The 27,607-nt window shown below is 38.5% G+C and overlaps 1 protein-coding gene across 4 annotated transcripts in view; it reads right to left on the reverse strand.

Moving 5' to 3' along the window:
• Nucleotides 1–27,607, reverse strand: part of LRRC4C (leucine rich repeat containing 4C) — a 1,433,039-nt gene that overhangs the window by 318,601 nt on the left and 1,086,831 nt on the right. For all 4 annotated transcript variants that reach the window (XM_060399524.1, XM_060399525.1, XM_042233372.2 and 1 more), the window contains one exon: nt 12,382–12,484. The gene's annotated coding sequence lies outside the window, so the exon portion shown is untranslated. The remainder of the gene's footprint in view (nt 1–12,381; nt 12,485–27,607) is intronic.

Genomic DNA, 27,607 nt, shown 5'->3' on the forward strand with positions numbered 1-27,607 from the left:
TCATGTGCTAATGGCTTTCTCTGTCAGTCAATTTTTCACTAGTAACGAAAGGGAAATGAGACCATCAGACACCTTCATGTCACACGAATGGAGGAGTTGGAGCAGTTTAGTATGTAACCCTACAAGAAAACACCCAGAAGGGGCAATTCCTCATTTCAGATGCACAGCCTATCAACATAGCACTTTTTAAAATGGAAAATATTTTAGACTTTCAAAAAATAAGGCTAGCAAGTACCAAATTAAGACTAATGGTTGGAATCCCAAGAATACTGCCTGAAATTCACTCCAAGGTATAATTTCTAAAGTTGGACATAATCTGTATCCATTGGAAGTTCAGTCACCCAGTCGTGTCCAGCTGTTTGCGACCCCATGAATCGCAGCACGCCAGGCCTCCCTGTCCATCACCAACTCCCGGAGTTCACTCAGACTCACATTCATCGAGTCCGTGATGCCATTCAGCCATCTCATCCTCCGGTCGTCCCCTTCTCCTCCTGTCCCCAATCCCTCCCAGCATCAGAGTCTTTTCCAATGAGTCAACTCTTTGCATGAGGTGGCCAAAGTACTGGCGTTTCAGCTTTAGCATCATTCCTTCCAAAGAAATCCCAGGGCTGATCTCCTTTAGAATGGACTGGTTGGATCTCCTTGCAGTCCAAGGGACTCTCAAGAGTCTTCTCCAACACCACAGTTCAAAAGCATCAATTCTTCAGCGCTCAGCTTTCTTCACAGTCCAACTCTCACATCCATACATGACCACTGGAAAAAGCATAGCCTGGACTAGACGGATCTTAGTCGGCAAAGTAATGTCTCTACTTTTTCAATATACTATCTAGGTTGGTCATAACTTTTCTTCCAAGGAGTAAGCATCTTTGAATTTCATGGCTGCAGTCACCATCTGCAGTGATTTTGGAGCCCCAAAAAATAAAGTCTGACACTGTTTCCACTGTTGCCCCATCTATTTCCAATGAAGTGATGGGGCCGGATGCCATGATCTTCGTTTTCTGAATGCTGAGCTTTAAGCCAACTTTTTCGCTTTCCTCTTTCACTTTCATCAAGAGACTTTTTAGTTCCTCTTCACTTTCTGCCATAAGGGTGGTATCATCTGCATATCTGAGGTTATTGACATTTCTTCTGGCAATCTTGATTCCAGCTTGTGTTTCTTCCAGCCCAGCGTTTCTCATGATGTACTCTGCACAGAAGTTAAATAAGCAGGGTGACAATACACAGCCTTGACGTACGTACTCCTTTTCCTATTTGGAACCAGTCTGTTGTTCTATGTCCAGTTCTAACTGTTGCTTCTTGACCTGCATACAGATTTCTCAAGAGGCATGTTAGGAAAGACAGATGTTAAAACTGAAGCGCCAATCCTTTGGCCACCTGATGAGAAGATCTGACTCATTGGAAAACACCCTATGCTGGGAAAGATTGAAGGCAGGAGGAGGAGGCGAGGACAGAGGATGAGATGGCTGGATGGCATCCCTGACTCAATGGATGTGAGTTTGATCAAGCTCTGGGAGTTGGTGAAGGACAGGGAAGCCTGGTATGCTACAGTCCATGGGGCTGGAAAGAATTGGATATGATTGAATGTCTGAACAACAACAATTGTATCTAATTTCCCTGTATTTGATAGAGAACAAGGAAGTACTGGTATGTTAATATCATCCTTGATAAGTTGAAAAGAAGCATCTCAAGAGCAAAAGTGATTTTTTGATGGCTTTGTAATTTCCTCAGACATACCAGAGTGCTTGGCATGCTGTAAACCCACACCAACCACCCAGGCATGAGTAGGTTTCACCAACATTGGGTTGGTGCTACAGGGCAAGTTGCAAAATTACCCATTGGCAAGACTTCCAAGACTTAAGTAAGTTCCATCATCGTTAAACATATTTCACCAAATCCTTTACTTGCTTTCTTCCACCTTTATGTTCACATAATGACTTAACATTGTATTTAAAGTGTATGTGTATGTCCGAGCACACACCCACAAAGCTACATAGAGCAATTATTAATAGATTCACTAAGTTTAGGTGACCATCCTTTTCACAGATCAAAATCCTTCAATAGGTCAATTTCACTACCATCTGGGATGTGTTCTCTGCCTCCCTCTCCAGTCTTATCTCTTGCTCTTCTTCTTCCTCCCCAACATGAAGAAATCTCCAGATATTCTGAATGCTTGTTAAAATGACCCATGCTCTGACCATCACATTTTACTGCTATTGCTTTAATGAAAAGACTTACCTATCATTGCTTTCCCAGTTTCCCTGGCTAACTCCTAGATCTTGGTTTGAATGTTAATTATCTCCTTCTAAAATCTTTACTGAGTTCAAAATCTGAATTAGAACCTCCAATAGCATTGTATGCTTCCTTGTCACATGCTAGATTGATTCAAGTTTCCTAATTTTCTTTCTCCCTTACCCAACTATAAATTCCAAGAGGATAAGCTTCATGTCTTTTTCATTGAATAAGTTTGGTATGTAACATTATGCAAGTTTAAGATATTCAACATGTTGCTTGGATACATTTACATATTGTGATGTACTGTGATTGGCAGTGTATCATACTGCGTTAATGTATTGTAGAGTATCATTGTCTATATTCATTGTACCATATATTAGATATCTATAGCTTATTTACTACTCATTACAAACAGCATCAATTTTATCCCTCTTTTACACCCCCCAGTAAGCACCATTTTACTCTCTGAGTTTTATGAGTTTAACCTTTTTAGACTCCACATATAAGTGATCTCATATAGTACTTGTCTTCCTCTGACTTATCTCACTTAGCATAATGTGCTCGAGGTTCGTCCTTGTTGTTGCAAATGGAGGATTAATTTTTACAATTTTATATCTCCATTGCATAGCATAGAGAACCTGCACACAGCAAGTGCTCAACAGATATTTAGCAAGTGAAACACTAATTGTTAGCCATGGCATCCAAGCAATAAGCTCCTAGAAGTCTCAGTTTTCTATTTCAAACTTATACTCTAGCACAGGAAGCAATCTACACAGTGGGAAGGATTAGATTTCATTATTTTTTAAAATTATTTTTCTTAATATAGTTTTTATACCTTCACATCAATACACAGCCATTTCTTTCTCTCTGTCTGTCTCTCTCTCTCACACACAGAGAATAAGCTCTTATCTTACCACAAACATCTGTCTTTGCTTGAAGAACACGGTACAAACGGGGCATTCACCTGAAATGTTATATTTATGAAGCAGTCTGTCATCCTGTGTCCGCTCTGCATTCACTGATAGGTATGCGGGATGTGGCCCACGAAACCACATGGCTTATTTTGGCTATCACTTACTCTTTGAGTACTTTTGGTAATTGGCTGTATTAACAGAAGCCGCCAACATCTCACATTAGAGGTTCCAGTGGGTTCATTGTGTGTTGATTGCTGTCTCTGTCAATTCGTTTTGGTTTCCCAGTAATGAAATCAATATGAAACTATCACAAATATAAAAAGCAAGACAAACAGCCCATTTCTTCTGACTGGGGAATATTCACGTGGGTGGTCTTTACCACTATAGACCCATGTGTATGCACGTTTTCTGGCAGGAAGGAGAAACATATTGAAAAGACGTAAAACGTTCTTCATTATATGAACACTGTGTAAATTCATAATCTGATAATTCATAAGGCACTACAGCCAAGGCCATTTTGTATACGTGCTTTTTGTTGTTGTTGGATTTGTTGCTTCACTTTGTATATAGTATATAAGAAATATTGCTTTCCTTCTGAAATAAGTATCTATACATCTGTGTTTTTCAGACAAAGAGAAGATGGACCTAAGAAAGCATGGGAAAATGGGTAGGGTGGTTGAGAGTGAAGGAAACTCAGGTAACCACATAGTGGATACTGGAGTTTCAGACAACCATTTGAGAAGAGAACGTCGCATAGACATAGGGCTCAGAGGTCTCCACCCACATCCGGTAAATGTCAGGATCCCAAAGGCAAACCGGATTTCATTATGTGTTTACACTATGCCCTTTTCTGTCTCCATTTGCCAGCGTGTTGGGTGGCCCAAAAGTTTGTTCAGGTTTTTCTGTAAGATGGTATGGAAACAAAATTTTTGGACAACACAATAATAAAGGTTGGTTTCACATAATGCGCTGATTGTTTGAAAAAACTTACTCTAGATGTTTTAATAACAAATTCATATTTTGTAGGATATTTGCCATTATTTTGCTTTCAAAAATGCTTTGATTCTTCTAATTACTCTGTGAAATTGGTCAGGCAGATACATTTCATTCCTATTTTAAAGGAGAAAACTGAGACTTAGGACTACAGAGTGTACCAATGACAAAACAGAACTAGAATCCACATCTCTGGACCTACCTCAGCACTCTAGCTGGTCATTTTCCAGAAGATGCAACATCTAGAAATATTATAAGGATTCACTTAGGCAATTGTCAAATTAGGGATATAAGCCTTCTTCACTATATCAAAATAGTTAACAAAATGTGTTCATTTCTATCTCTCTTTCCTTAAACAACAATCAACCCAAGACCAGACTAAATGAGCCACAAAGCTGATGTACATACAAGGGGGAAAGGAAGGAATTAACACATTTTGGAATATCTTTTATAGACTGAATTCAGTATCGGACATCTTAAAGGCAGTAAGTAACTCATCTGAATGGCTAATTTCAGAAGGTAGAGCTATAATAATAAGGCCAGTCTCATCACATTACATCACCTCCAGTCTGCTTACAATGGCCTTATCAGAAAACATTTTTGCAGCTTCTTGATTATTATAGATAATGAATCTATTACTCAGTTAGGAAACATTCTGACTCTATTCAGGATAGTTTTTGTGATGAAGTTGAACTTAAGTGTGAGTTACAGTTTGCATGATATTCTCACCATATGAATTGACCCAATATGCTTAGATTTTCTGAGTGTTATTTTACTCCTATAAAATTGTATTGATTTAAATAAAAATATTTACATTATTTATTCTACTTATTAAGTCACATCATATGGCTTTATGTAGTTCCTTGACATGGGATGATAAACAGTATAAACTGAGTGGTTATGGTGGCATATGTTTCCATATAACAGCTGATATCATAATTAGGGATGAATTAAGTGCCAGTTTTAGACAAAGTTTGCAACCAAGCAGGACCCTATGAGGTTTTCCCAGAATAGATTCCTACCTGTGTCCTCTGCCTGCCTTTTGTCTATAGAAAAGCTTTAATCAACAAATAAATTCAATCAGAGAACTGAGAAAAGGCAGAAAGAAAGGAAAAAACAAACAAGATAAAATGATAATACTTTAGCCATTAAAGCCAAGAACACTTAGTTCTTCCTCTAGGACTATAGATAATTTTCTGGGCCACGTCCTTTCAGCTGTTTTGCAGATACAGAAATGCCCATCAAGTGAGAGAGGTCAACTTTATGCTGCCCACAAGCACGCAGATCCCAGACTGGCTGGAATCAGAATATTGATGATGCTGACTCCCGATTACCTCTGTTGCTGCTGCTTAGTCACTTCAGTCGTGTCTGACTCTTTGTGACTCTATGAACTGGAGCCTGTCAGACTCCTCTGCCCATGGAGTTCTCCAGGCAAGAATACTGGAGTGGGTTCCCATGCCTTCCTCCAGGGGATCTTCCCAAGCCAGATATCAAACCTGGGTCTCCTGCATTGCAGGCAGATTCTTTACCAATGAGCCACCAGGGAAGCCCTTCCCCCATTACCTCACCACCATCCAATCAGAAGAATGTGCACATGCTGACCACCCCTTTCTCATTGAACTCTATGAGCCTCCTCACTACCCACTCCAGGGTGGTAGTTTTGAGGGCATTAGCCACCTATGGATCCCTTTGCCTGGCAAAGCAATAAAGCTCTTCTTTCCTACTTCACCCAAAACTGTCTCCATATTTCTGTTTGGCACAATTGAACAGAGGCAGACTTTCAGCAACTAGTTGACTAGTCACAGATTTACAGTTAGTTACTAAATAGGTCACAACTATAGCTTAGGAATTAATCCAGGTTAAAAGTTTTGATGAACAGTAAAGAACACATTTGAAAATAATCATTTATCTATCAGCTCAGTTCAATTCAGTCGCTCCGTCGTGTCCGACTCTTTGCGACCCCATGAATCGCAGCACGCCAGGCCTCCCTGTCCATCACCAACTCCCGGAGTTCACTCAGATTCACCTCCATCGAGTCAGTGATGCCATCCAGCCATCTCATCCTCGGTCGTCCCCTTCTCCTCCTGCCCCCAATCCCTCCCAATATCAAAGTCTTTTCCAGTGAGTCAACTCTTCACATGAGGTGGCCGAAGTACTGGAGTTTCAGCTTTAGCATCATTCCTTCCAAACATTATATAGAATAATATAATTTACTTGCTGAGTAATAATGGCAAACATTTCTATAAACAAATAAACATTAACATAAGGCCAGTGTGGCAAATGACAATTGGACAAACAGTGCCAAATTGTGAAATCGCATGTTAATGGAACAGAAAAACCCAGGAGAATAAAGATTTTATTTACTCCATTTCTCCATTTTTTTTTCTTCCTCTCTTTGAAAGAATTCATATCTGACAGTTCAAATTTCAAAATGGCCTTTTGTTTATACCATCAGAAACAAAATGCTCATCAGTCAGTGTCATAAATTTTAAGAGAGGAAAAAGGACATTGGAGCCAGTCCAACTCAGTCTCTAGAGAGATGCAGAAAATGAAGTCCAAAGAGGTGAAGCGGTGCTCAAAATTGTACAGACCTGTTTCCCAAAAGGAAACTCCACCTACTTTATCTCCAAAATTCAAGTCTAGTGAAATTTTTTCCACTACACCATGTTTATCGCTTTCTATATCAGCTTAACAGAATCTTGCAATAATAGCCCTCAAGGTTTTCATGGTTCCTTCCTATAGAAACTGGGTGTAACTATGTGCCTTACATTGTTCAATGAAACTAAAGCATATAAGATACAAGCAAAGACTTTAAAAGTGCTCGTGCATAGGGACACTTCCAGTCTTTTTGCTCTTGGAATCTTCTGGAACTATGTAAATAAGCAGATTTACATTCTGGCTGATGGAAAACTTGAAGCTGAGATATCCTTGTCAAACCACATCACCCTCAGTATCCTAGCTGATACACAGGTGACCCAAGATGAATGAGTCTAGCTGAGATGAGCAGACTATGGCTTTTTTGAGCCTTGCCCCACATGATCAAAGCTAAACAAAGAGTTGCTATTTTAAGCTACTAGATTCTGTGGTCATCTTTAAAATAGTGCAAAACCCATGGGTACAATTAGTCAATGGCAGCATCTAACCAGTTACCAAGCCAAACATTTTGACTTTTCACTCTCCCTCATGATCACCCTCCACATGAGACAAGGCATCCAGAACTCCCATTCTTCCTCACCAGTGACTCATTCTGACTCATGAATGAACTGGTTCTTCCCTCATAATTCCTCTGCCTCTGTCCTAGCCCATGACGCCATTCTCCCTGCCTGAATTTCTTTTGTCGCACCGCTTCTCAGCTACTAGTCCCCTCTCCGATCCTGTTAACCTCCAGTTCACCCTCTACTCTCCAGGCAAGGTCTACAATTCACGCCTGCCAATAACTTCCCCTCGTTCAAAATTTCAATAATTTCCCATCATTCTTAAAATACAATCCAGAATTCAAACCATGGCGAGGCAAATCTTCTCCTGTTCTATTTAGCTCAGAATCTTTCTTTCCAAATTTAAGTTAGCAGGCATTCTGTCCTCTGACCTGGAGTGACATTTCCCAATATCTCAGTGATGGGATATATAACAATTATACATCAGTTTCTTAACAGGAAACTTTGTATTGTCTGTTTCCTGATTTCTTCCTGCAGGGTGGAACCTGGATGCAGCACAGGGGACCTACATCGTATGACCATGTCTCTGGCTCCCTAGGAAACGAGGGGGCCACAGGAGAGAAGGACATTGAAGGAAGGAACTTCTCTGTGATTTGGTATAACAGAGTGGGCTGCCCAACTAGATCACTCACCACCCTCTGTATGGATATACAACAGAATATAAGATTCCATCTTGTTTAAGTTACTGTACATAAGGTCTCTTTTTAGAGTTTCTTAGCTTATATTAATGGAGAAGGCAATGGCACCCCACTCCAGTACTCTTGTCTGGAAACTCCCATGGACGGAGGAGCCTGGTGGGCTGCAGTCCATGGGGTCCCTGAGGGTCGGACACGACTGAGCGACTTCACTTTCACTTTTCACTTTCATGCATTGGAGAAGGAAATGGCAACCCACTCCAGTGTTCTTACCTGGAGAATCCCAGGGATGGGGGAGCCTGGAGGGCTGCCGTCTATGGGGTTGCACAGAGTCAGACATGACTGAAGCAACTTGGCAGCAGCAGCAGCAGCAGCAGTTTATATAAATGGCCTAATGAACTGACATTACTTCATGGACTCATGGCTTCTGTCGCTGTCTAGGTCTCATTTTTTCCAATCTCTTCACCCTCTGAAGCTATCATCATCAGCTATTTACTTCCTAGAATACCCATCAAACATTTTACCTCTCTTTCCTCTTAGTCAATACTTTTCCACTTCTATCCTTTGTATTTTTCTGACTAAATGCCACCCAATTGGAGGCCTATAGTCAGTATTTTTTTACAAGCCTTTTCTGTTGTCCTCCAAGTCTGGGCTATTTTTTCCTCTCATGTGTGACCATCATATTCTGACTCATGCTATTAAAGTGTAAAGCATGTTATTTTGCATTAGTGTGTTTGTCTTTGACTAAATGATAATTTTTGCAAATGCAAAAACAATAGCTCTTTCATTCACCTTTATGTGTGCTAATGACAGTGTAATTCTTGGTATGTATTGGGCATTACACATATGAATTGAATAAATGCATGTAAAAGTATGAAAAAAAGACTGAAAAGAAACATATTTGACTATAAATAGTAGTAGAGATGTAAGGGCTTTTGATTTTTTTATTTCAATATTTTCCAAAGTCTCTTAATAGTGCATATGTTACTTTTATAATCACTGCTGCTGCTGCTGCTGCTGCTGCTGCTGCTGCTAAGTCACCTCAGTCGTGTCTGACTCTGTGCAACCCCATAGACAGAAGCCCACCAGGCTCCCCTGTCCCTGGGATTCTCAAGGCAAAAACACTGGAGTGGGTTGCCATTTTCTTCTCCAATGCATGAAATCACTAACTATATTATAATAAGATATTTTTTTCTAAAGTATATGTTGGAAACTAAAGCTGACTTTTAATTTTAAGTTACACACAACCAGGAATACAAACATTAACTGGATAAAATATGCTTCTGCCTGCTAGTTAGGTCAACTATTATATGCCCAGGCTAGCAATACGGAAATATGAAATACTGGAATTGACCAATTCTGAAGTTCTATCCCCAGAGAGATGAAGAAAATCAATATGGTCTGCTTCTCCCTTTCACTAAGACAAATTTGTGTGTAATAGGAGATACACTGTGGCTGATGGATGTGGGCTACATATATTCCCTTGGAGCTTGTTTGCAAAGGCTTATTTGTCCTGTCTTCCACCTAAGTTTTCACAGAAGCTTTAAGGATTAAGTTTGTTTTGCAACTGAAATTTCACTTCTCTGGAGAGATTATGAGAGAATCTTATGGGCTAGTCTCAAAGGACATTTGCATAGGATTACGTTTTATAATCTAAAAGGTAAAAACTACTCCATTTCTTCTAGCCTTTAGAACAAAGTTGTAAATGTCCAGCTCATGTGGATTTGAGAAAGCAGAGCATCTACTGGGAATATTTGCTCCTCACACATGAGACCCTAGCACCAGACATGTTGATTTCTTTGTCAGCAGCTGCAGGATATGGTATTGTTCTCCTTTTTGCCCTTGAAATTGTTAGGATGATTTGATTGATTTGGGTTGGTGTACATTCAGATTTAGATTTCTCATTGCTAAATTCATTCTTTGGGAAGGTAATGTATCATTACACGGAATCAAAGGAAATCTCCCTCAAAATCATCAGTTTAATGAGAACTGGTCATTCGTTCTGATGAGTTTTCCTCATCTTCTCTCGGAATGAAGACAAATGTCGCAGATACATTATACAAAGAGAAAGGCTGGGCTAAGGTGAAGGCACAGATTAATTTAATTCCTGCTCTAGCTTCAAGTACCTAAATCATTCAAACCAACAACAGCAACGCAAAATTAATAGCTCCACATACTTTTGTATTTAACCTTGAAATATGGTCAGGCAATTTAAATCAACTCAACATGTAAATTCAATCAGTATAAAGAATCCATTAGTAATTGAGACCAATTTATTAACTCAAGAAATGTAAACTCAGTGTAATTGCATCATATATTCTATACTTATAACAGCTGAAGAGCATTAGGAATTGTCAGAAAAGATCAAAACATTGGGAGGGTATTTATCAAAGTACAACTTAAAATATTAATTATCAACTTTTTTCAAATCATTGGTTATGTGTTCAAGTAAATTGCAGATAATTTACTAATATTACTTTGATAGATAAAAGAAAGTCTTGTATTAATCTACTCTACATAATCTCATCCCCTTGTGTTAAAAACCTTACTGAATTCTACTACCAAAATGGAAAAAATGCAAGCCATCAGATCTGAGATTCCTACTAAACCCTTCACAATATGATAAATTATTTCCATGATAGGAGTCAGAACCTGAACTCTGAAATCTTGTTGCATTTTTCCCCACAACATTTTAACTGAAACTGACTTAACATATAACAACAAAATAAAACAAACTGTTTGGTGTTTGAAAAGGGGTTACTACATATTTGATTAAATCACACATTTAGCATTGAATTTTCTTCTACAAAATCCTTTTCTAGAAACTTTCCTCTGTTTAGACACTTCTAGCATCAGGAAATTTACTACTTATTTTAGAATCAACTTACTTTATTCTAATCTATTTTATCTTTGATTCAAATTGTAAAGTTATTTACCTGCTATGTCACTTGGAATTCCAACAACTTGGCAGATGAGAGGGGACTTTATAATTAAGCTTATAAACATTACAGTTTTAGATAAGGGTATAAATTAAGTCATTTTAGTAAGGACCAAAGATAATAAATGCAGAGTAAAATCTAGAATAAAATACAGGGTTAGCAAACTCTGGCCCATGGGGACCCTGTTTTTATAGGCCAAGGAATAGCTATTTCATTTTAAAATTGTTAGAAAAAAAGAAAAAGTAATATTTCATAGTACGTGATAATGTATGGCATTTACAATTTAGTATCCATAAATAAAACTTTATTGGAACACAGCCACATTCATTTGTTGACATATTGCCCATCGCTGCTAGTACACTATGTATATTTGAGTAACTGTGACAGACACAAGTCTAAAATAGTTAACATCTTTACGTTAAAAAAAAAAAAAGATCCCAGTCTAGAAAAATGTTGTCTAATAGAATATAATGTAAAGCACAAATGTATTTAATTTCTTTTTAGTAACCAGGTTAAAAACTATAAACAGAAATAGATAAAATTAAATAAATAATATATTTTATTTAAATCAAAATATTCCAAACATGGTATCAACATGTAATCAGTATAAAAATCATAAGTGCAATATTTGGCATTTTTTCATACTTAAGGTTTAAAATATACTGTCTATTTCACATGTACAGCTCCTACCTCTTCAGACTATCCATTTCAATACCCATGACCATGTACGGCTGGCAGCCACTGTACTGAACACTGTAGGTACAGATGACAGATCTTGTCATGTTTGGTCACACCTCCAGCTACCAAATAGCATGTCTGCACTTTATTGAGTTCACATTTTCTACTGTATTCTGCTGATTCTTTCCTTTCTTGCTGGAGGCTTGGGTCAAAGGTGATTTGCTGGGGTTTGGTGGGGTGGGGCACTCATGGGCTTCCCTGGTGGCTCAGAGGGTAAAGAGTCTGCCTGACATGCAGGAGACTTGGCTCCGATCCCTGGGTCAGGAAGATCCCCTGGAGGAGAGCAGGCAAGCCACTCCAGTATTCTTGCTTGGAGAATCCCCATGGGCAGAGGAGCCTGGCGAGCTACAGTCTGTAGCATCACAGAGTCGGACACAACTGAGCTACTAAGCACAAAATGAGGGACTTCTTGATGCACTTGCTGTTCACAAGACTGGTGGTAAAATCCTGGAAGTGCGCTTGTTTATTTCTATCCACGTTAAAATCCTATATTTTGAATTGAATGTAAGAAACTAGGTGCTTCCTCTCGATTACAGAACAGGAAGAAATGTCATTTCTTTTGCTCTAGAGAGGATTTTGCTGTTAATGTAGTCTATTTAATTAGTTTTCTTGGCAACTACAGCTCACCATTGATTCTTATTATACCTACAGGAAAATGTCACCTCTATATCCTTTTTTAAAGTGCTGCAACTACTGCCACATAAGCCCAGCTTACCCTTACGAAGGGCTTCTCCTTTCCGTTCTCACTTCTGAGTTGTGATTCAGAATTACGCTCACACGGAACGCTGGTGGTTGACAAGCAAGACTGTGTTCTTCAGCTACAAAAACAAGCAAACAAAAAACAATGTCAGGACTTGCATTTTGAAGGGGAAGAAAATAGAAATTGATTGATCATACTGATTTCAGTTCATATTATTTTACTATACTTTTTTTTTTCTGAATTTTATTGTTAAATATCTTGATCATTAAAAGGTAAGAAAAGGGGTGGTGAAACTTGTTGCTAAAGAACTCCAGAAAAAAATCACACGTGTTTACTTAGTTCAAGCACTTTTAGTTTTTGTGGACTTGTGTTCACAGAGCTGTGAGTTTCTAGTGATTTTAATTTTTGCAGTAATGTTTTAATGTGATAAAATTGTTCCCAGATGTTAAGATTGAATTAAACATCAAGAATTATGTCACTAAAAATTCCATTTGTTTGTTTCAGATAATAGCAATATAGTTCCATGTGTCTCCATGTCTGAGCATGATGAAGACCCACTGTTTTAGGATATGTTTCATTCTTCTTTGTCAATGTTACCTTATTCTCTCTTTCCTTAAGGTTTTTACATCAAACCCAGAGTGCCGAATGGAGAGTATGAAGTATGAATTCTGACTATAGAAAGTGTAAAAATCAGTTCCTATTTCCTTCCCTTTCAAATCATAATACCAATGTTAACTGCTGCAGATTCTAAGAAAGAATAGTTTAAGACTGTTATAATTGGTTTAAAAACAACAGTTATGTATTACCTCTCAACAAATAAAAGGTATGCTCAACTCTCTACAGTGAGGCACAGACTGTGAGGAAATTCAATGAATATAAGGACTGACAGTAATGTAACACTGGTATCTAATATTTTATGGGCTTAGTTTATGGTAATATTCTGCAAAGATTTCATATATATCTCATAAAATACAACAGATTATTCAATGAGATTATTCAATACTCTTCCCATTTTACAGGTAAGGAAGTAGATTTATTGAATTTGAGTAACTCTTTCAAGGTTAAAACTATACAAGAATACTATTTTTTTCAAATAAAGACACTTTTATTTTTGGTTATTCATTGAAGGCCCAATGACAAAAAACCTTATATTTGCTTTGATAGACTGTCCTCTCACTTCATGGCAAATAGATGGGGAAACAGTGAAAATAGTGACAGACTATTTTGAGGGGCTCCAAATGGTGAGTGCAGCCATGAAATTAAAAGACGCTTACTCCTTGGAAGAAAAGTTATGACTAACCTAGACAGCATATTAAAAAGCAGAGACATAACTTTGCCACAAAGGTCCATCTAGCCAACGCTATGGTTTGTCCACTGGTCATGTATGGATGTGAGAGTTGGACTGTGAAGAAAGCTGATCACTGAAGAATTGATGCTTTTGAACTGTGGTGTTGGAGAAGACCCTTGAGAGTCCCTTGGGCTACAAGGAGGTCCAACCAGTCCATCCTAGAGGAGATCAGTCCTGGGTGTTCATTGGAAGGACTGATGTTGAAGCTGAAAATGTAATACTTTGTCCACCTAATGTGAAGAACTGACTCATTTGAAAAGACCCTGATGCTGGGAAAGATTGAAGGCGGGAAGAGAAGGGGAGGACAGAGAATGAGATGGTTGGATGGCATCACCGACTCAATGGATATGAGTTTGGGTTAGACTCCAGGAGTTGGTGATGGACAGGGAGGCCTGGTGTGCTGCAGTCCATGGGGTTGCAAAGAGTCAGATATGACTGAGCGACTCAATTGAACTGAGTCTGTCCCCTACTAAAGTTTATTTTCTGTGAAAATTCTGACTTTCCTTCTAAACCTCTAACAAAAACACATTCTAAATAGACTGCTTTTTTTCCAAAATCAGTCATGTTTTGATTTTGAAAAAAAATATAACTTAAAAAATAGAATACAAATGACAACAGTGGCATTTAAGAAACTGTATTGCTTTGTAAACAGCGTGTTTCCCCTAAGGAATAGAAATTATGAAAGGATGTCACACTCAGACTTGAGTAATTGACAGATAATAAATAAACTGCATCATCGATCACAGAACTACAACCTCCCCTATTGAACTCGCTTCTTTCCAGGTTTTTTATTTTTTTGTGAATATGATTATCTGCCTCCCAGTTCTGTGGACTCAGATCTCACAATCTTTCTCTTCTCTGCCCCTCATGTGGAATAATTTGCCAACCCTTTGAATTCTGAATGGACAACACATATCCCTTCAAAAATTCTCCTTTTCACTTGTAACACCATAATTATTGTCTTTTCTGTTGCACTTCCCTCCAAATTGAGATCCTTGACCAAGCTTCCTCCTTCTGATTCTCTCCAGATATTTGTGCAAACTTCCTTTTTCTCTAGCACTGTTCTGCATAGTACTTAAGTATTAATCCTGGAGTCAGGATACCAGGGTTCAAATTTTGGCTCCACCACTGACTCACTCAGATTCTAGGCCAGACCCTAAAATGTTAGGCTTCAGTTTCTCTAACATGAGAGTAATAGTATTGCCTATGTCTTCAGGTTATTCTGAAGACTATATAAAATCAAACTTGTACAGCCCTTAAAATAGTGCCTGTAACAAAAATTATTCACTATCATTATTTTTATACTCAGGGGGAAAGTCTTCAGTAGTTTTAAGTTTCTGAATGTGGCGTTCAAGGTCCTCAACATCTAGTTCCAATCCATGTGTGTGCTTTATTTTGGTCACTGCTGCTGCTGCTGCTAAGTCACTTCAGTCCTCTGTGTGACCCTGCAGACGGCAGCCCACCAGGCTCCGCTATCCCTGGGATTCTCCAAGCAAGAACACTGGAGTGGGTTGCCATTTCCTTCTCCAATGCATGAAAGTGAAAAGAGAAAGTGAAGTCGCTTAGTTGTGTCCGACTCTTTGCCACCCCATAGACTGCAGCCTATCAGGCTCCTCCATCCATGGGATTTTCCAGGCAAGAGTACTGGAGTGGGTTGCCATTGCCTTCTCCACAACCACCCAGAACTGTGGGATTTTAGTTCTCCAACTGGAGACTAATCTTGCACCCTTGGCAGTGAAAGTACTCAGTCCTAACCACTGGACTCCCAGCAAAGTCCCCAAATCCATCCTTGCCATCACATTTTCTCATGATTCCAACTCAAACCAATTCAACATCTGGTTAGACAGAACTCATCTATACAATGGAGAGGATTAAAATGCCAGAGACACTACTTATCAATGAGGCAATACTTGCACTGAGAATCTTCATAAATGAGAATTGTACCAGACCAGGCCATTAAGGTAAAGGAGAGGACACCCACAGAGCATTCCACACCCACACTGCACTCAGCCATGTAGGATCATGTTATACACTTGCCCGTGTCCTCCCCTCCTCAAGTCCTCTATGCTCTCTGCTTAGAATTCCCATTTTTCCCTCATTGTCAACACTTAAAAATCTTCTACATCTCCTAAGACTCAATTCAAAAGTTCTTTTTTTTTTTTTTTTCAAGGAAACCTTGATTTCACTCTCTGAAAATCATTTACATTTTTTCCTTCTCATGGCATCTTAGCCAGATCTCTCTGTGGGGCATTACATATTCTATTTTCATAGCTGTTTATGCATAGAATAAAAGTTCCTTGAAATTAGGAGCTGTGTACAAACTATTTTTTTGCTTCTTACAACACTCAATCTCTAATAAATATCCAGAAGACAGTTGTGCAATTAAGTGAATGTTGTTTTAAAGCCAGAAGAACTCAGGATAGAACTGATTTCCTCAAGTCACTGATTCTGGTTATGAGTTCCCTAAGGACAGAAATTACGTTCGCTTTGTTCATCACCATATTCCTGATGTAATATGTCATGAATATTTCTGAATCAATATCAGCTCATACCAGTGGCAATAATATTCACCAAAATCCAGCTGTCACAAGGTCATTAATCACTTTTTTGAATTATTAATTTTTATTATATTTGAAATCTAAGAACTATACACTCTTCTCACCATTCTGTGTTAATGTCTCTGCTGATTATTATAGCCAAATATATTCATTTATTTGATGTTTTAAGGTGGTTATGGATTAACATTTCTATATAGTATGTCTATTCTTTTATTGCTGAAACATAATGAAAGCGCATTTGTGTTTAAACATATCCTTTTTCATTAAAAGTTTATGGAAATTCTAGACCTGCACAATGGATTCTTTTAAAAACATGTCCAAAAAAAAAAAGTTTAGGCACTGGGGACCAGAGGATTGTCATTTAAATGAGTCAGGTCTGCGAAGAAGGGCAGAGTGTGAGATTACAAATTTTGCTCAACATTATATTTGGCTAAAAAACAAAAACACCAAAAAAACAAATCTCAGCAGGTTTGTTTAATTGAATGATGTTTTCAAATCCACTTTCATTAGCTAGAGTGCTGTAGGACTCAGCCGTTCAGGAAGTAAATCTGTTTCTAGTAGCTTATAGAGATAATGATAAGCCATTTTAAAGTCTGGATTTATTAAAAATGACTGAAATACATTATAGGGCAACAGTAACTTGGTAATGCTTGGTTTACCAACCAGTGGGATGGAGTTACAAATGCATTAACATTTATACAAAAGAAAGCAAGTAGCAGTGAGTCTCTTGTTTTTGACATAGTTAAACAAACTGTTATTTCACTTTATGTGGCTAATAAAATAAGACCTATCAAATAGAAGAAACATTCCCTTTTGGAACTTAAACAATGTGAAAAATCGAGTATTAATGAAACGGAAATCTTCCTCCTTTATGCACATGGGTGCTATATTCATTAAAATACACACGGAGATGCAGGAAGAAGAAGCTATCTTTTCTTAGAATAGATAGCTATCACATTGATTATTTTTATGACTAAGGTTTGATCAAGCAGAACATACAGAGTTAGAAAGCAAAATATAACCCCAAGGAAGAGGGGAATTAACAACTATGGAGTGTACCTATGAAATCTAATTATATACATGCACATTAATCTCTGTCATTAATTTCCCTGAAGTGTGAAGTTAACAAACCTAGACAGTGTATTAAAAAGCAGAATCCCCACTTTGCCGACAAAGGTCCTTATAGTAAAAGCTATGTTTTTCCAGTAGTCATGTACAGATGTGAGAGCTGGAGCATAAAGAAGGCTGAGCACTGAGGAATTGATGCTTTTGAATTGTTCTGAAGAAGACTCTTGAGAATCCCTTGAACTGCAAGGAGACCAAGCCAGTCAATCCTGAGGAAAATCAACCTTGAATATTCATTGGAAGAACTGATGCTGAAGCTCCAATACTTTGGTCACCTGATGGGAAAAGCCAGCTCATTAGAAAAGACTCTGATGCAGGGCAAGATCAAAGGCAAAGGAGAAGGGGGTGGAGAGGATGATACGGTTAGATAGCATCACTGACACAATGGGCATGAATTTGCGCAAACTCCAGAAAATAGTGGAGAACAGAGGAGACTGGTGTAATGCAGTCGTCGGGGCCACAAAAAGTCAGACACAACTTAGTGACTGGCCAACAACAACGTTACTTTTAAGCCATTCCTTGATTTTGTTCTTGAAGATTTCAGACTCCTGGTCTTTCCATCCATGTGCATATCTTTACTCATACACTGGAAAATATTTACTGAGGAGAGGTGAATAAGATGTGTAAGCTCATTGCCCCATGCAGTTTATGGTTTAATTATGGAAGAACATGTTAAACAAACAAAAAAAGGGCTGAGTCCCTTTGCTGTCCAAATGAAAATATCACTACATTGTTAATATAAAATAAATATATAATAAAATATTAATATAAAATAAAATGCAAAAAATAAAGCACATGATGCTTTAAGCAAAACCAGCTTCATAGGCACAGGGTCTGAGGAATCTCATGAGACTCCATGCTCAGAAAAGCTGCAGACTTGGTTTAATGCTGTCCCATTGCTATCCCAAAATATTTTGATAATTTAAAGTGGCAAATTGTGTGTTACAATTAAGTCCAGTGGTAGAAGGGAATATGCAGGTGACTAGAGGAGACAGTGCAATATAAATGTCTACTATCCTTCTTCTGACCCCATTTACATGTAGCACAGAATCCTGGTGAAAACTAGGATATGTGGTGGTTCACTGCTATTTAAAAGAATATAAGTATCTTACATCTGAGACTGAGTAAGCAGGCACGCTGACAGCACCCAGAGGCAACCCTTTCTATCAAGCACCTGCTTTGAATGCAGAAAGGGGCTAATGACATTGAAAGAAATATGAGCAACCCAGAAAGTCTATCATATCTTTTCTTATTCATGTTGCTTTCCTGTATCAGCCAACCACTTATGCTGGATAGGGTGACACTGAAGCAAAGGTGAAAGGGTAACCCACAGTTCCTTTTCTTGTCTGCCCTTTTCATCCATCAAGCTGAAAGTAGAGAAACTTGATAGAATATGTGCATGTCAAGAAATGAAAGTGAAAGTGAAGTTGCTCAACTGTGCCTGAATCTTTGTGACCCCATGGTCTGCAGCCTGCCAGGCTTCTCTGTCCATGGGACTTTCCAGGCAAGAATACTGAAGTGGGTTGCCTTTTCCTTCTCCAGTCAGCTCAGTTCAGTCGCTCAGCTGTGTCCAACTTTTGCAACCCTATGGACTGCAGCACTCCAGGCCTCCCTGTCCATCACCAACTCCTGGAGGTTACCCAAACTCATGTCCATTGAGTCAGTGATGCCATCCAACCATCTCATCCTCTGTTGACCCCTTCTCCTCTCGACTTCAATCCTTCCCAGCATCAGGGTCTTTTCCAATGAGTGCTTTTTGCAGCAGGTGGCCAATGTATTGGAATTTCAGCTTCAACATCAGTCCTTCCAATGAATATTCAGAACTGATTTCCTTTAGGATGGACTGGTTGGATCTCCTTGCTGGCCAAGTGACTCTCAAGAGTCTTCTCCAACACCACAGTTCAAAAGCATCAATTCTTTGGCACTCAGCTTTCTTTATAGTCCAACTCTCACATCCATACATGACCACTGGAAAAACCATAGCTTTGATTAGACAGACCTTTGTTGGCAAGGTAATGTCTCTGCTTTTTAATATCCTGTCTAGGTTGGTCATAGCTTTTCTTCCAAAGGAGCAAGCATCTTTTAATTTCATGGCTGTAGTCACCATCTGCAGTGATTTTGGAGCCCAGAAAAATAAAGACTCTGACTTTCCACCGTTTCTCCATCTATTTTGCCATAAAAATACCTAAATTAGTTCTGCACAACATTTCTTTTGTTCTGATAAGAAGGAAATACATACGTGCATGCATGAAATACAAAATAGGAATTGTGCAATTTCTGTTTTTGCATACATGTTAAACTCATATTTGCTCTTAGAATTGGCTTTGAACACTATCATGATAAATGTCAAAATACAATCATTAGAGGGAGGTTGTGGGGAGGGAAGAGGGAGGGGGGTTCATGTTTGGGATCGCATGTACACCCGTGGTGGATTCATGTCAATGTATGGCAAAACCAATACAGTATTATAAAGTAAAATAAAGTAAAAATAAAAAGTTAAAAAAAATGTTATACTATATTTTAATAATGCCTTAAACAAATGCTGGTAATTACAAATTTTAACTTTTCTTTACTAAGAACATCAAATAACAAATAAAAAGCATCATGACAAATTAAGTAAGAAGGAAGAAGAAGAGAGAAGCTTTATAATCTAACAGTTTTTGCAATACTTTTGCTTTTTGAACAAGGGGGGTTCCACATATTCATTTTGGGCTGGACCCTGCAAGTTATGTCAGCGGACCTGTTGTAAGAGTATGTGGACAAGATCTGATTAAGCCTAGGAAGGTAGGGGATGACTTCTTGCCAGGTGATAATTAAATTGAGAGTAAAGATGAGCAAGAGTGAAGCAGATATAAACGACAGTAGGAAGCCTGAGAGGGAAGTGGGGGGCAGTGGTTAGATGTTCCAGGCAGAGTGTTGGGTCCAAAGTCACTAAAGGAAGAATAAAGTGTTTGTGGAGCAGAAATAAAGTTAATGTGGTTGGAACTTAAGTAGGTGTGGGATTGCTCTGGGTAAGGCTTCTACCATGTTGTAGTTCTTTGTAAGAAAACAATAGGGTTGAAATCAGGGCAGCTGGAAAATCCAGGCTTGATGAGGATAAAAGCTATAACTATGTGCATAACTATATTATGATTTGATCCTCAGTTATAACTATGTGCCTGGCGTTTTGCCAAGTAAATTACCTTTACTTTTCGGTTCTCTCAACAACCAAGCAAAGTGGGATTTGCTGGTTTCATTATTAAGACAAGGAAATATGAGGCTCAGCCGGATGGTGAGTGACACAGATGAAAGAGTTTCTCTAAATATAAACTAGAATGGAAGCTCCAGGAGGGAAGGGACTTTGCCTGTCTTTGCGTTTCTATTTTCTAAGCATGTACACAATACCCAGCACATACTAAGCTCTCAATATTTGTTAAATGAATGAATGAATGACTGGGGTAAGTCTTATTTGGCAAATTCACTGTGTCTTCATGATTTCAAATGAGTTTTAGAGTATTTGAATGGAATTTTTGTAAATTTTGAGTATCAGTTTCTTTTCAAATAAACTATAAAAATAAAAAGGGAAAGCAGCAAGTTTAGCTGAAAGTGAAAAGAGAGGAAGGTAGAGTATAGTCTTAGTCTTTATAAACTGTATGACCTTCAGTTGAAGTTACTCCCCTTCAATTCTTATTTTATTTTTTTTCCCAATGAACTAGAACAGGTTGTATGAGAACTTCTTTCTGGTTCTCACATATTATGATTTGATCCTGTGAATTGTCTAGCAATAATACAATTCAAAGCATAAAGATTTCTCTTTCCTACAAAGAGGAAACACAAAATGAGATCATACAATTCTGAGGCACCAAATTCCTCAAACAATCTCACTCCATTCATTCATTCATGTACTCATTCATTCATTCTTTTAGCAAGGCTTTCTGAGAGGTCGACCATACCTCATGCCCACAAAAAGCCTTCTGCTGAAAAGCTGAAATGAACAAATGATCTCCATTTCTGGAAGCAGGAAGACCTTGAATCAGTAGAGCCTGGCTTAGAGTTTATCTGCAACTCAAAGATGGTAAAAACCAAATCAATTTCCATTTTGAATGGTGACTCAGGGATCGAGCAAAGCCGATGCTGCAGTAATGCAGAATAAAATGACAGCACTCTTCAGAATAAATCCTGACATGTGACTCATTTGACTATGTCCCTTACTTTGACTTTCCTTTGGTGAAAGAGCAAAGGCAGACAGTCATAAAACCTCCAACACAGAACAAGATCTGTGCCTGCCACTCCTAAAAACCAGTCCCACCAACAGAGAGGCAAGCATGTGATTAAGAGGAGCTGGGCAAGAAGCATAATGCTCACATGGGGTCCAAGAGGCAGAGCTCACTGAGAGGAGACAGATACAATGTTCCCACATTAAGATGTGACTTTCCTGGTAGCACAAGAGGCATTTCTTACAGGAAATGAGCATGACAAAGGGATGAAGAAGGTAGCACTGGGCTTAGATGTTTAGGGAACTTCCGTTGTTTCTCATGTTTGGGGAGGATGAACTAGTGAAGAAGGCAAGTTTACTTAAGTGTTTATGAAGAGTAGACAACATCAGAAGGAGACAGTCGACACTACCTAACACCTGGAGCAATGTAGCAACTATTATGAAAAGATTTACTTTGAAATTCAAGGATCGAATGAGTTAATAATAGCTAACAAGCAATCGCAGTTTTTAAAGGCAAGGTGGCTGTAGAATGTGCCTCCCTGACCTCTAAGTTCAGAGAGCTTGATGGAAGGGATCCACCTGCGGGGCTCTGAGATCAACTGCCACATTTGTACCCCAGCTGTGTTTTCACTGAAGCTGCTTCCAACCAAGGGTGGAGCATAGTGGCTTCACTCTGTAAGACATGGAGCCTCTTTAACAGCTGACTCTGTTCTGAGGAGGCATCTGTCCTTTGACAGCCTTACTGAATCTTTCTTTCTTGGTCTGCACGATGGCTCGGTGGTTAAAGAATTTGCTTGCAATCAGGAGACTCAGGAGACGTGAGTTCGATTCCTGGGTCAGGAGGATCCCCTGTAGAAGGTAATGACAACCCAGTATTCTTGCCTGAAGAATCCCATGGACAGAAGAACCTGATGGGCTATAGTCCATGGGGTCGCAAAGAGCTGGACATAACTGAGCAACTAAGCACAGTGATCCAGGAAGCTTCCACTCAACTTCTGTTCACTTGGAATTCAAAGTACATCCTGGTCCAGTGATTCCCCAGCCTTCCTACTAACTCCATTCTCATTTTCTTTGAAAAACTTTGATTTTTAAAAAATCTGATCTTTGTGTCTGTTTCTTGGGAGACCTAGATTAACACAAACATACATGTAGAGAAGAAACCTGCTGAGTGAATCACTCTTGGTCTCAATCTGGTGAATGATTCACAGAGAAATACACAATCTCTGCACTTAATGAATTGAAAGGGACATGAACAAGTTGAAATGCACTGAGTACTAATCATGCGTTGGGTGCTGAACTAACTGCTTCTCATGCCTTATGTCACTTACTTCTTTCAACAACCCCATGTAATAGTTTATTTATAGATGAAACTATAGCTGGCCAGCTCATGAGTGTTGGAGCCAGAATTTCAAGCCAGGTCTTCATTTTCCTTTATTGGTTTAAAGCAATTTATTGCTGCAAAGTACTTTACTTTAAAGTCTATGCCTTTAATAATCTTATACTACATCCATTACCAACAGTATCCTTGATATCATTTTATACGGTAAGAAAACAATAACATGCTTATAGAAGAAAAAATATTGCATTCATCATCACTAAGGCTACCATCATCATCACCCTCACCTTCATCATCAATCTTAATCTAAAAGAAACTTATAGTTATTGATCATATGCATTCTGTTCTTTAGTTCTTATGATTACCCAGTGAATTAGGCAAACACTAGAAATGAAGCTCAGAGGTACCATCTCAACCTAAGTCGAGCATTTTTTCACTGAGTCATGCCACCTCCTTCTCTATGCTACACCTTTGCCCAAGGTGAATTAAAGATGTTGGAGATTTAATACTTTGCTTATACATCTGTTTTTAACTGCCAAAAGGACACTTGGAATCTTGGTTTAATAGCTGGACTCAGTAGGGCAGACATGATGTCCTTATTTTAGAAACAGCTTTCTCTCTAGGACCAGGGGATTGAGCAATTTGGGTGGTATTATAGGAAACCTTTTGCCTCTGGGTCAGTCACTGGGCTCCAGACCAAGTCAGTAATGATCAAATGCCAGTCTGTCTGACAGCTGTCTGGTGGCCTCTGTGATAGGGCCTCCAGCCAGTCACTTGTGGGCAACCTTCCATGCTGCATCCAGCGCCTGCTGCCATTTCTAATGGCAGGCGCAGCAGAAAGGTTGGCAGTTCAAATAGGCACAGAGACCCTGGTATCCATTATTCAAGACCAACACTTAAATTCTAATTTAATAACAGCTCCCAAACCAGTACCAATTTCTCTCCAAAAGAAGGTTCTTTCTCTGGGCCATCTGCCCCACTCATCAGCCCACCACATTCTCTTTTCAAATAGTGAGATGAAAATTTACCTTTGAATTAAGCGCAAGGTCAGATAAAATAAGTCACTGTGAACAGTCATTATATTTCCTGTCACTGGACCAATTAAGATTTCCAGCTGTCATTTTCTGATGTTGCAGCGCCATAAAAAACGACACTGAGACGCATTGATCTGTGTCAAAGCTGCTTCCAAGGGAAAATGGGACCCAAAATAATGATAATTGTCATAGGATGTCACACCATTAAATGAAAACATAAAAAGCAAAACACTGTGGGGAATCTGCAAAGTCATCCTCCTTGTCGAGGTGAGACCACGGTACACCAAGGCGAGCCCACTGTTTCAGTGACTATTCTTGCTCTAAGGTGGATACCCTCCCTGGTCTGTAATAAAACAGATTCTGCCCTGTTCATGCTAATTTGATTTCAATTGAAGTTTCAAATTCATAATCATTTGAATAAGAGAATCTTGCTGGAATCTCAAGATTTATGTAAAGTAGGTCACCTACTTCTTATACTTTCAAATAGTTCAGCCCATTAGATCCCCTTTACCAAAAACTGCAAATTCTAACGTTTGCTTCAGTTCAGTTCAGTTGCTCAGTTGTGTCCAATTCTCTGTGACCTCATGGACTGCAGCATGCTAGGCTTCCCTGTCCATCACCAACTCCTGGGGCTTGCTCAAATTCATGTCCATTGAGTTGGTGATGCCTTCCAACCATCTCATCCTCTGTCGTCCCCTTCTCCTCCCGCCTTCAATCTTTTCCAGCATCAGGGTCTTTTCAAATGAGTCATTTCTTCACATCAGGTAGCCAAAGTATTGAAGTTTCACCTTCAACATCTGTCCTTCCAATGAATATTCAGGCCTGATTTCGTTTAGAATGGACTGGTTGGATCTCTTCGTAGTCCAAGGGACTCTCAAGAGTCTTCTCCAGCACCACAGATCAAAAGCATTGATTCTTCAGTGCTCAGCTTTCTTTATAGTCCAACTCTCACATCCATACATGACTATTGGAAAAACCATAGCTTTGACTAGACGGACCTTTGTTGGCAAAGTAATGTCTATTCTTTTTAATATGCTGTATATGTTGGCCATAGCTTTTCTTCCAAAGAACAAGTGTCTTTTAATTTCATGGCTGCAGTCACTATCTGCAGTGATTTTGAAGCCCCCCAAAATAAAGTTTCTCACTGTTTCCATTGTTTCCCCATTATATGCCATGAACAGATGGGACTGGATGCCATGATCTTTGTTTTCTGAATGTTGAGTTTTAAGCCAACTTTTTCACTCTCCTCTATCACTTTCATCAACAGGCTCTTTAGTTCCCCTTCACTTTCTGCCATAAGGATGGTGTCATCTGCATATCTGTGGTTATTGATATTTCTCCTGGCAATCTTGATTCCAGCTTATGCTTCATCCAGTCCGGTGTTTCACATGAGGTGCTCTGCATATAAGTTAAATAAGCAGGGTGACAATATACAGCCTTGACGTACTCCTTTCCTTATTTGGAACCGGTCTGTTTTTCCATGTCCAGGTCTAACTGTTACCTCTTGACTTGCATACATATTTCTCAGGAGGCAGGTCAGGTGGTATGGTATTCCCATCTCTTTCAGAATTTTCCACACTTTGTTGTGATCCACATAGTCAAAGGCTTTGGCATAGTCAATAAAGTAGAGGAAGACATTTTTTTGAAATCTCTTGCTCTTTCTATGATCCAGCAGATGGTGTCAATTTGTTCTCTGGTTCCTCTGCCTTTTCAAAATCTAACTTGAACATCTGGATGTTCATGGTGCATGTACTGTTGAAGCCTGGCTAGGAGGATTTTGAGCATTACTTTGCTAGCATATGAGATGAGTGCAGTTGTGCAGTAGTTTGAACATTTTTGAGCATTGCCTTTCTTTGGGATTGAAATGAAAACGGATCCTTTTCCCACCCTGTGGCCACTTGTTGAGTTTTCCAGATTTGTTGGCATTTTGAGTGCATCACTTTACAGCATCATCTTTTAGGATTTGAAATAGCTCAACTGGAATTCCATAACCTCCACTAGCTTTGTTCATAGTGATGCTTCCTAAGGCCCACTTGACTTCGCGTTGCAGGATGTCTGGCTCTAGGTGAGTGATCACACCATCGTGGTTATCTGGGTCCTGAAGATCTTTTTTGTATAGTTCTTCTGTGTATTCTTGGCACCTCTTAATATCTCCTGCTTCTGTTTCCATTCCATTTCTGTCCTTTATTGTGCCCATCTTTGCATGAAATGTTCCCTTGGTATTTTCTTGAAGAGATCTCTAGTCTTTCCCATTTTGTGGTTTTCATCTACTTCTTTGCTTTGATCACTGATGTTTGTATGACTGGAACCTAAAATTCTTTTTGTCCTCCAAACATTGAAGGGTGTGTGTGTGTGTGTGTGTGTGTGTGTGTGTGACTAATGGAGTTCTAGTTTTTAAAAGTACAGCATTTACTGAAAATGAAATGGGGAATAAGAAAAAGAATTGAAAGTACATATAATAATCACCATCACAAGAAGAATTTGCAATCAAGGATCACTAAAATGAAATAATGAAGTTCTGTCCCTATTTTGTGGTACTGGAAGCTGTTTTTAATGTAAATGTATAATTGTAAACATTCTAAAAGCCATTGAAACATGTATTCTAAACATGAATTTGATGGTATGTAACATATATCAATAAAACTATTGAAAAAAAAAACAAAAAGAAGAAGTGAAACATTGCAAGGACACAAAGGAGAAAGAAAGGTGCTCTTTGTCCCTCCAGATGACTGACTATGCAAGAAACAGAGCTTAATGAGCAAAGAGATTTTGTTAAGCTGTTACTAAATTTACCACAAGATGAAAGAATGGGAGATGACCTTATAGTAACATCATTATTTAAATATTTGTTTCTTAGAAAGAAGAATCTATTATTTTACATTTCTGTAAGTCTGGAACAAAAGTGTAAATGTTTGAAATAACTTTAAACACAAATAAACATACTTTTGCCAGGACACATTATCAAATTATTCACCTGTTTTCTTGTTAGAAGGGACAGGGGTGCCATGGGATATTTTCCCCCTTCACTACTGCTTGCAATTTGGCTGTTCCATAAAATAATCATCTGGATAAGAGAATCTTGTTAGAATCTCAAAATCTATGCAAAGTAGGCCATCTATTTATGCTTTCAAAAAAGTTCAGTTGATTAAATTGAAAACAAACTCAGTTATTTAAATTTTCCCAAAATTCAAATTTTATCCAATCTTTGCATGCCCAGGAACTAAAATTCTTTTTTGTGTATTAGTCTTGAGGGGCATTGAGAGACAGTCTTAAATATAGTAGATTTTCCTCTTGGAAATGATGAAATATGAACCAGTAGTAAGCTAAAACTACTTCACAAGCTCACCAGATTCAATGATCAAACTTTTAAGAATTTTGTATCATTGACCACTGCCATTATTATACATAAAATTATATAAATTACAGTTCAGCAAATTATATTAGAAACAAAAGTAATAGATATTCAAAACATCATTTCTTAGAGATCTTCATACTTTGTACTATCATCCATGTCTACTGTAATGTATGGCAGGAATACTATATAATTATGTGCTATGAAATCTCTCAGTTCTGTGTTCAGTGACATCCCCTTGGTAACTTTGTTTTATTGTCTGATTTCTGTCATTTATTAATGTTAGTAGAATA

This window comes from Ovis aries, chromosome 15 (assembly GCF_016772045.2).
Source record: "Ovis aries strain OAR_USU_Benz2616 breed Rambouillet chromosome 15, ARS-UI_Ramb_v3.0, whole genome shotgun sequence".
NCBI classification, from domain to species: domain Eukaryota; kingdom Metazoa; phylum Chordata; class Mammalia; order Artiodactyla; family Bovidae; genus Ovis; species Ovis aries.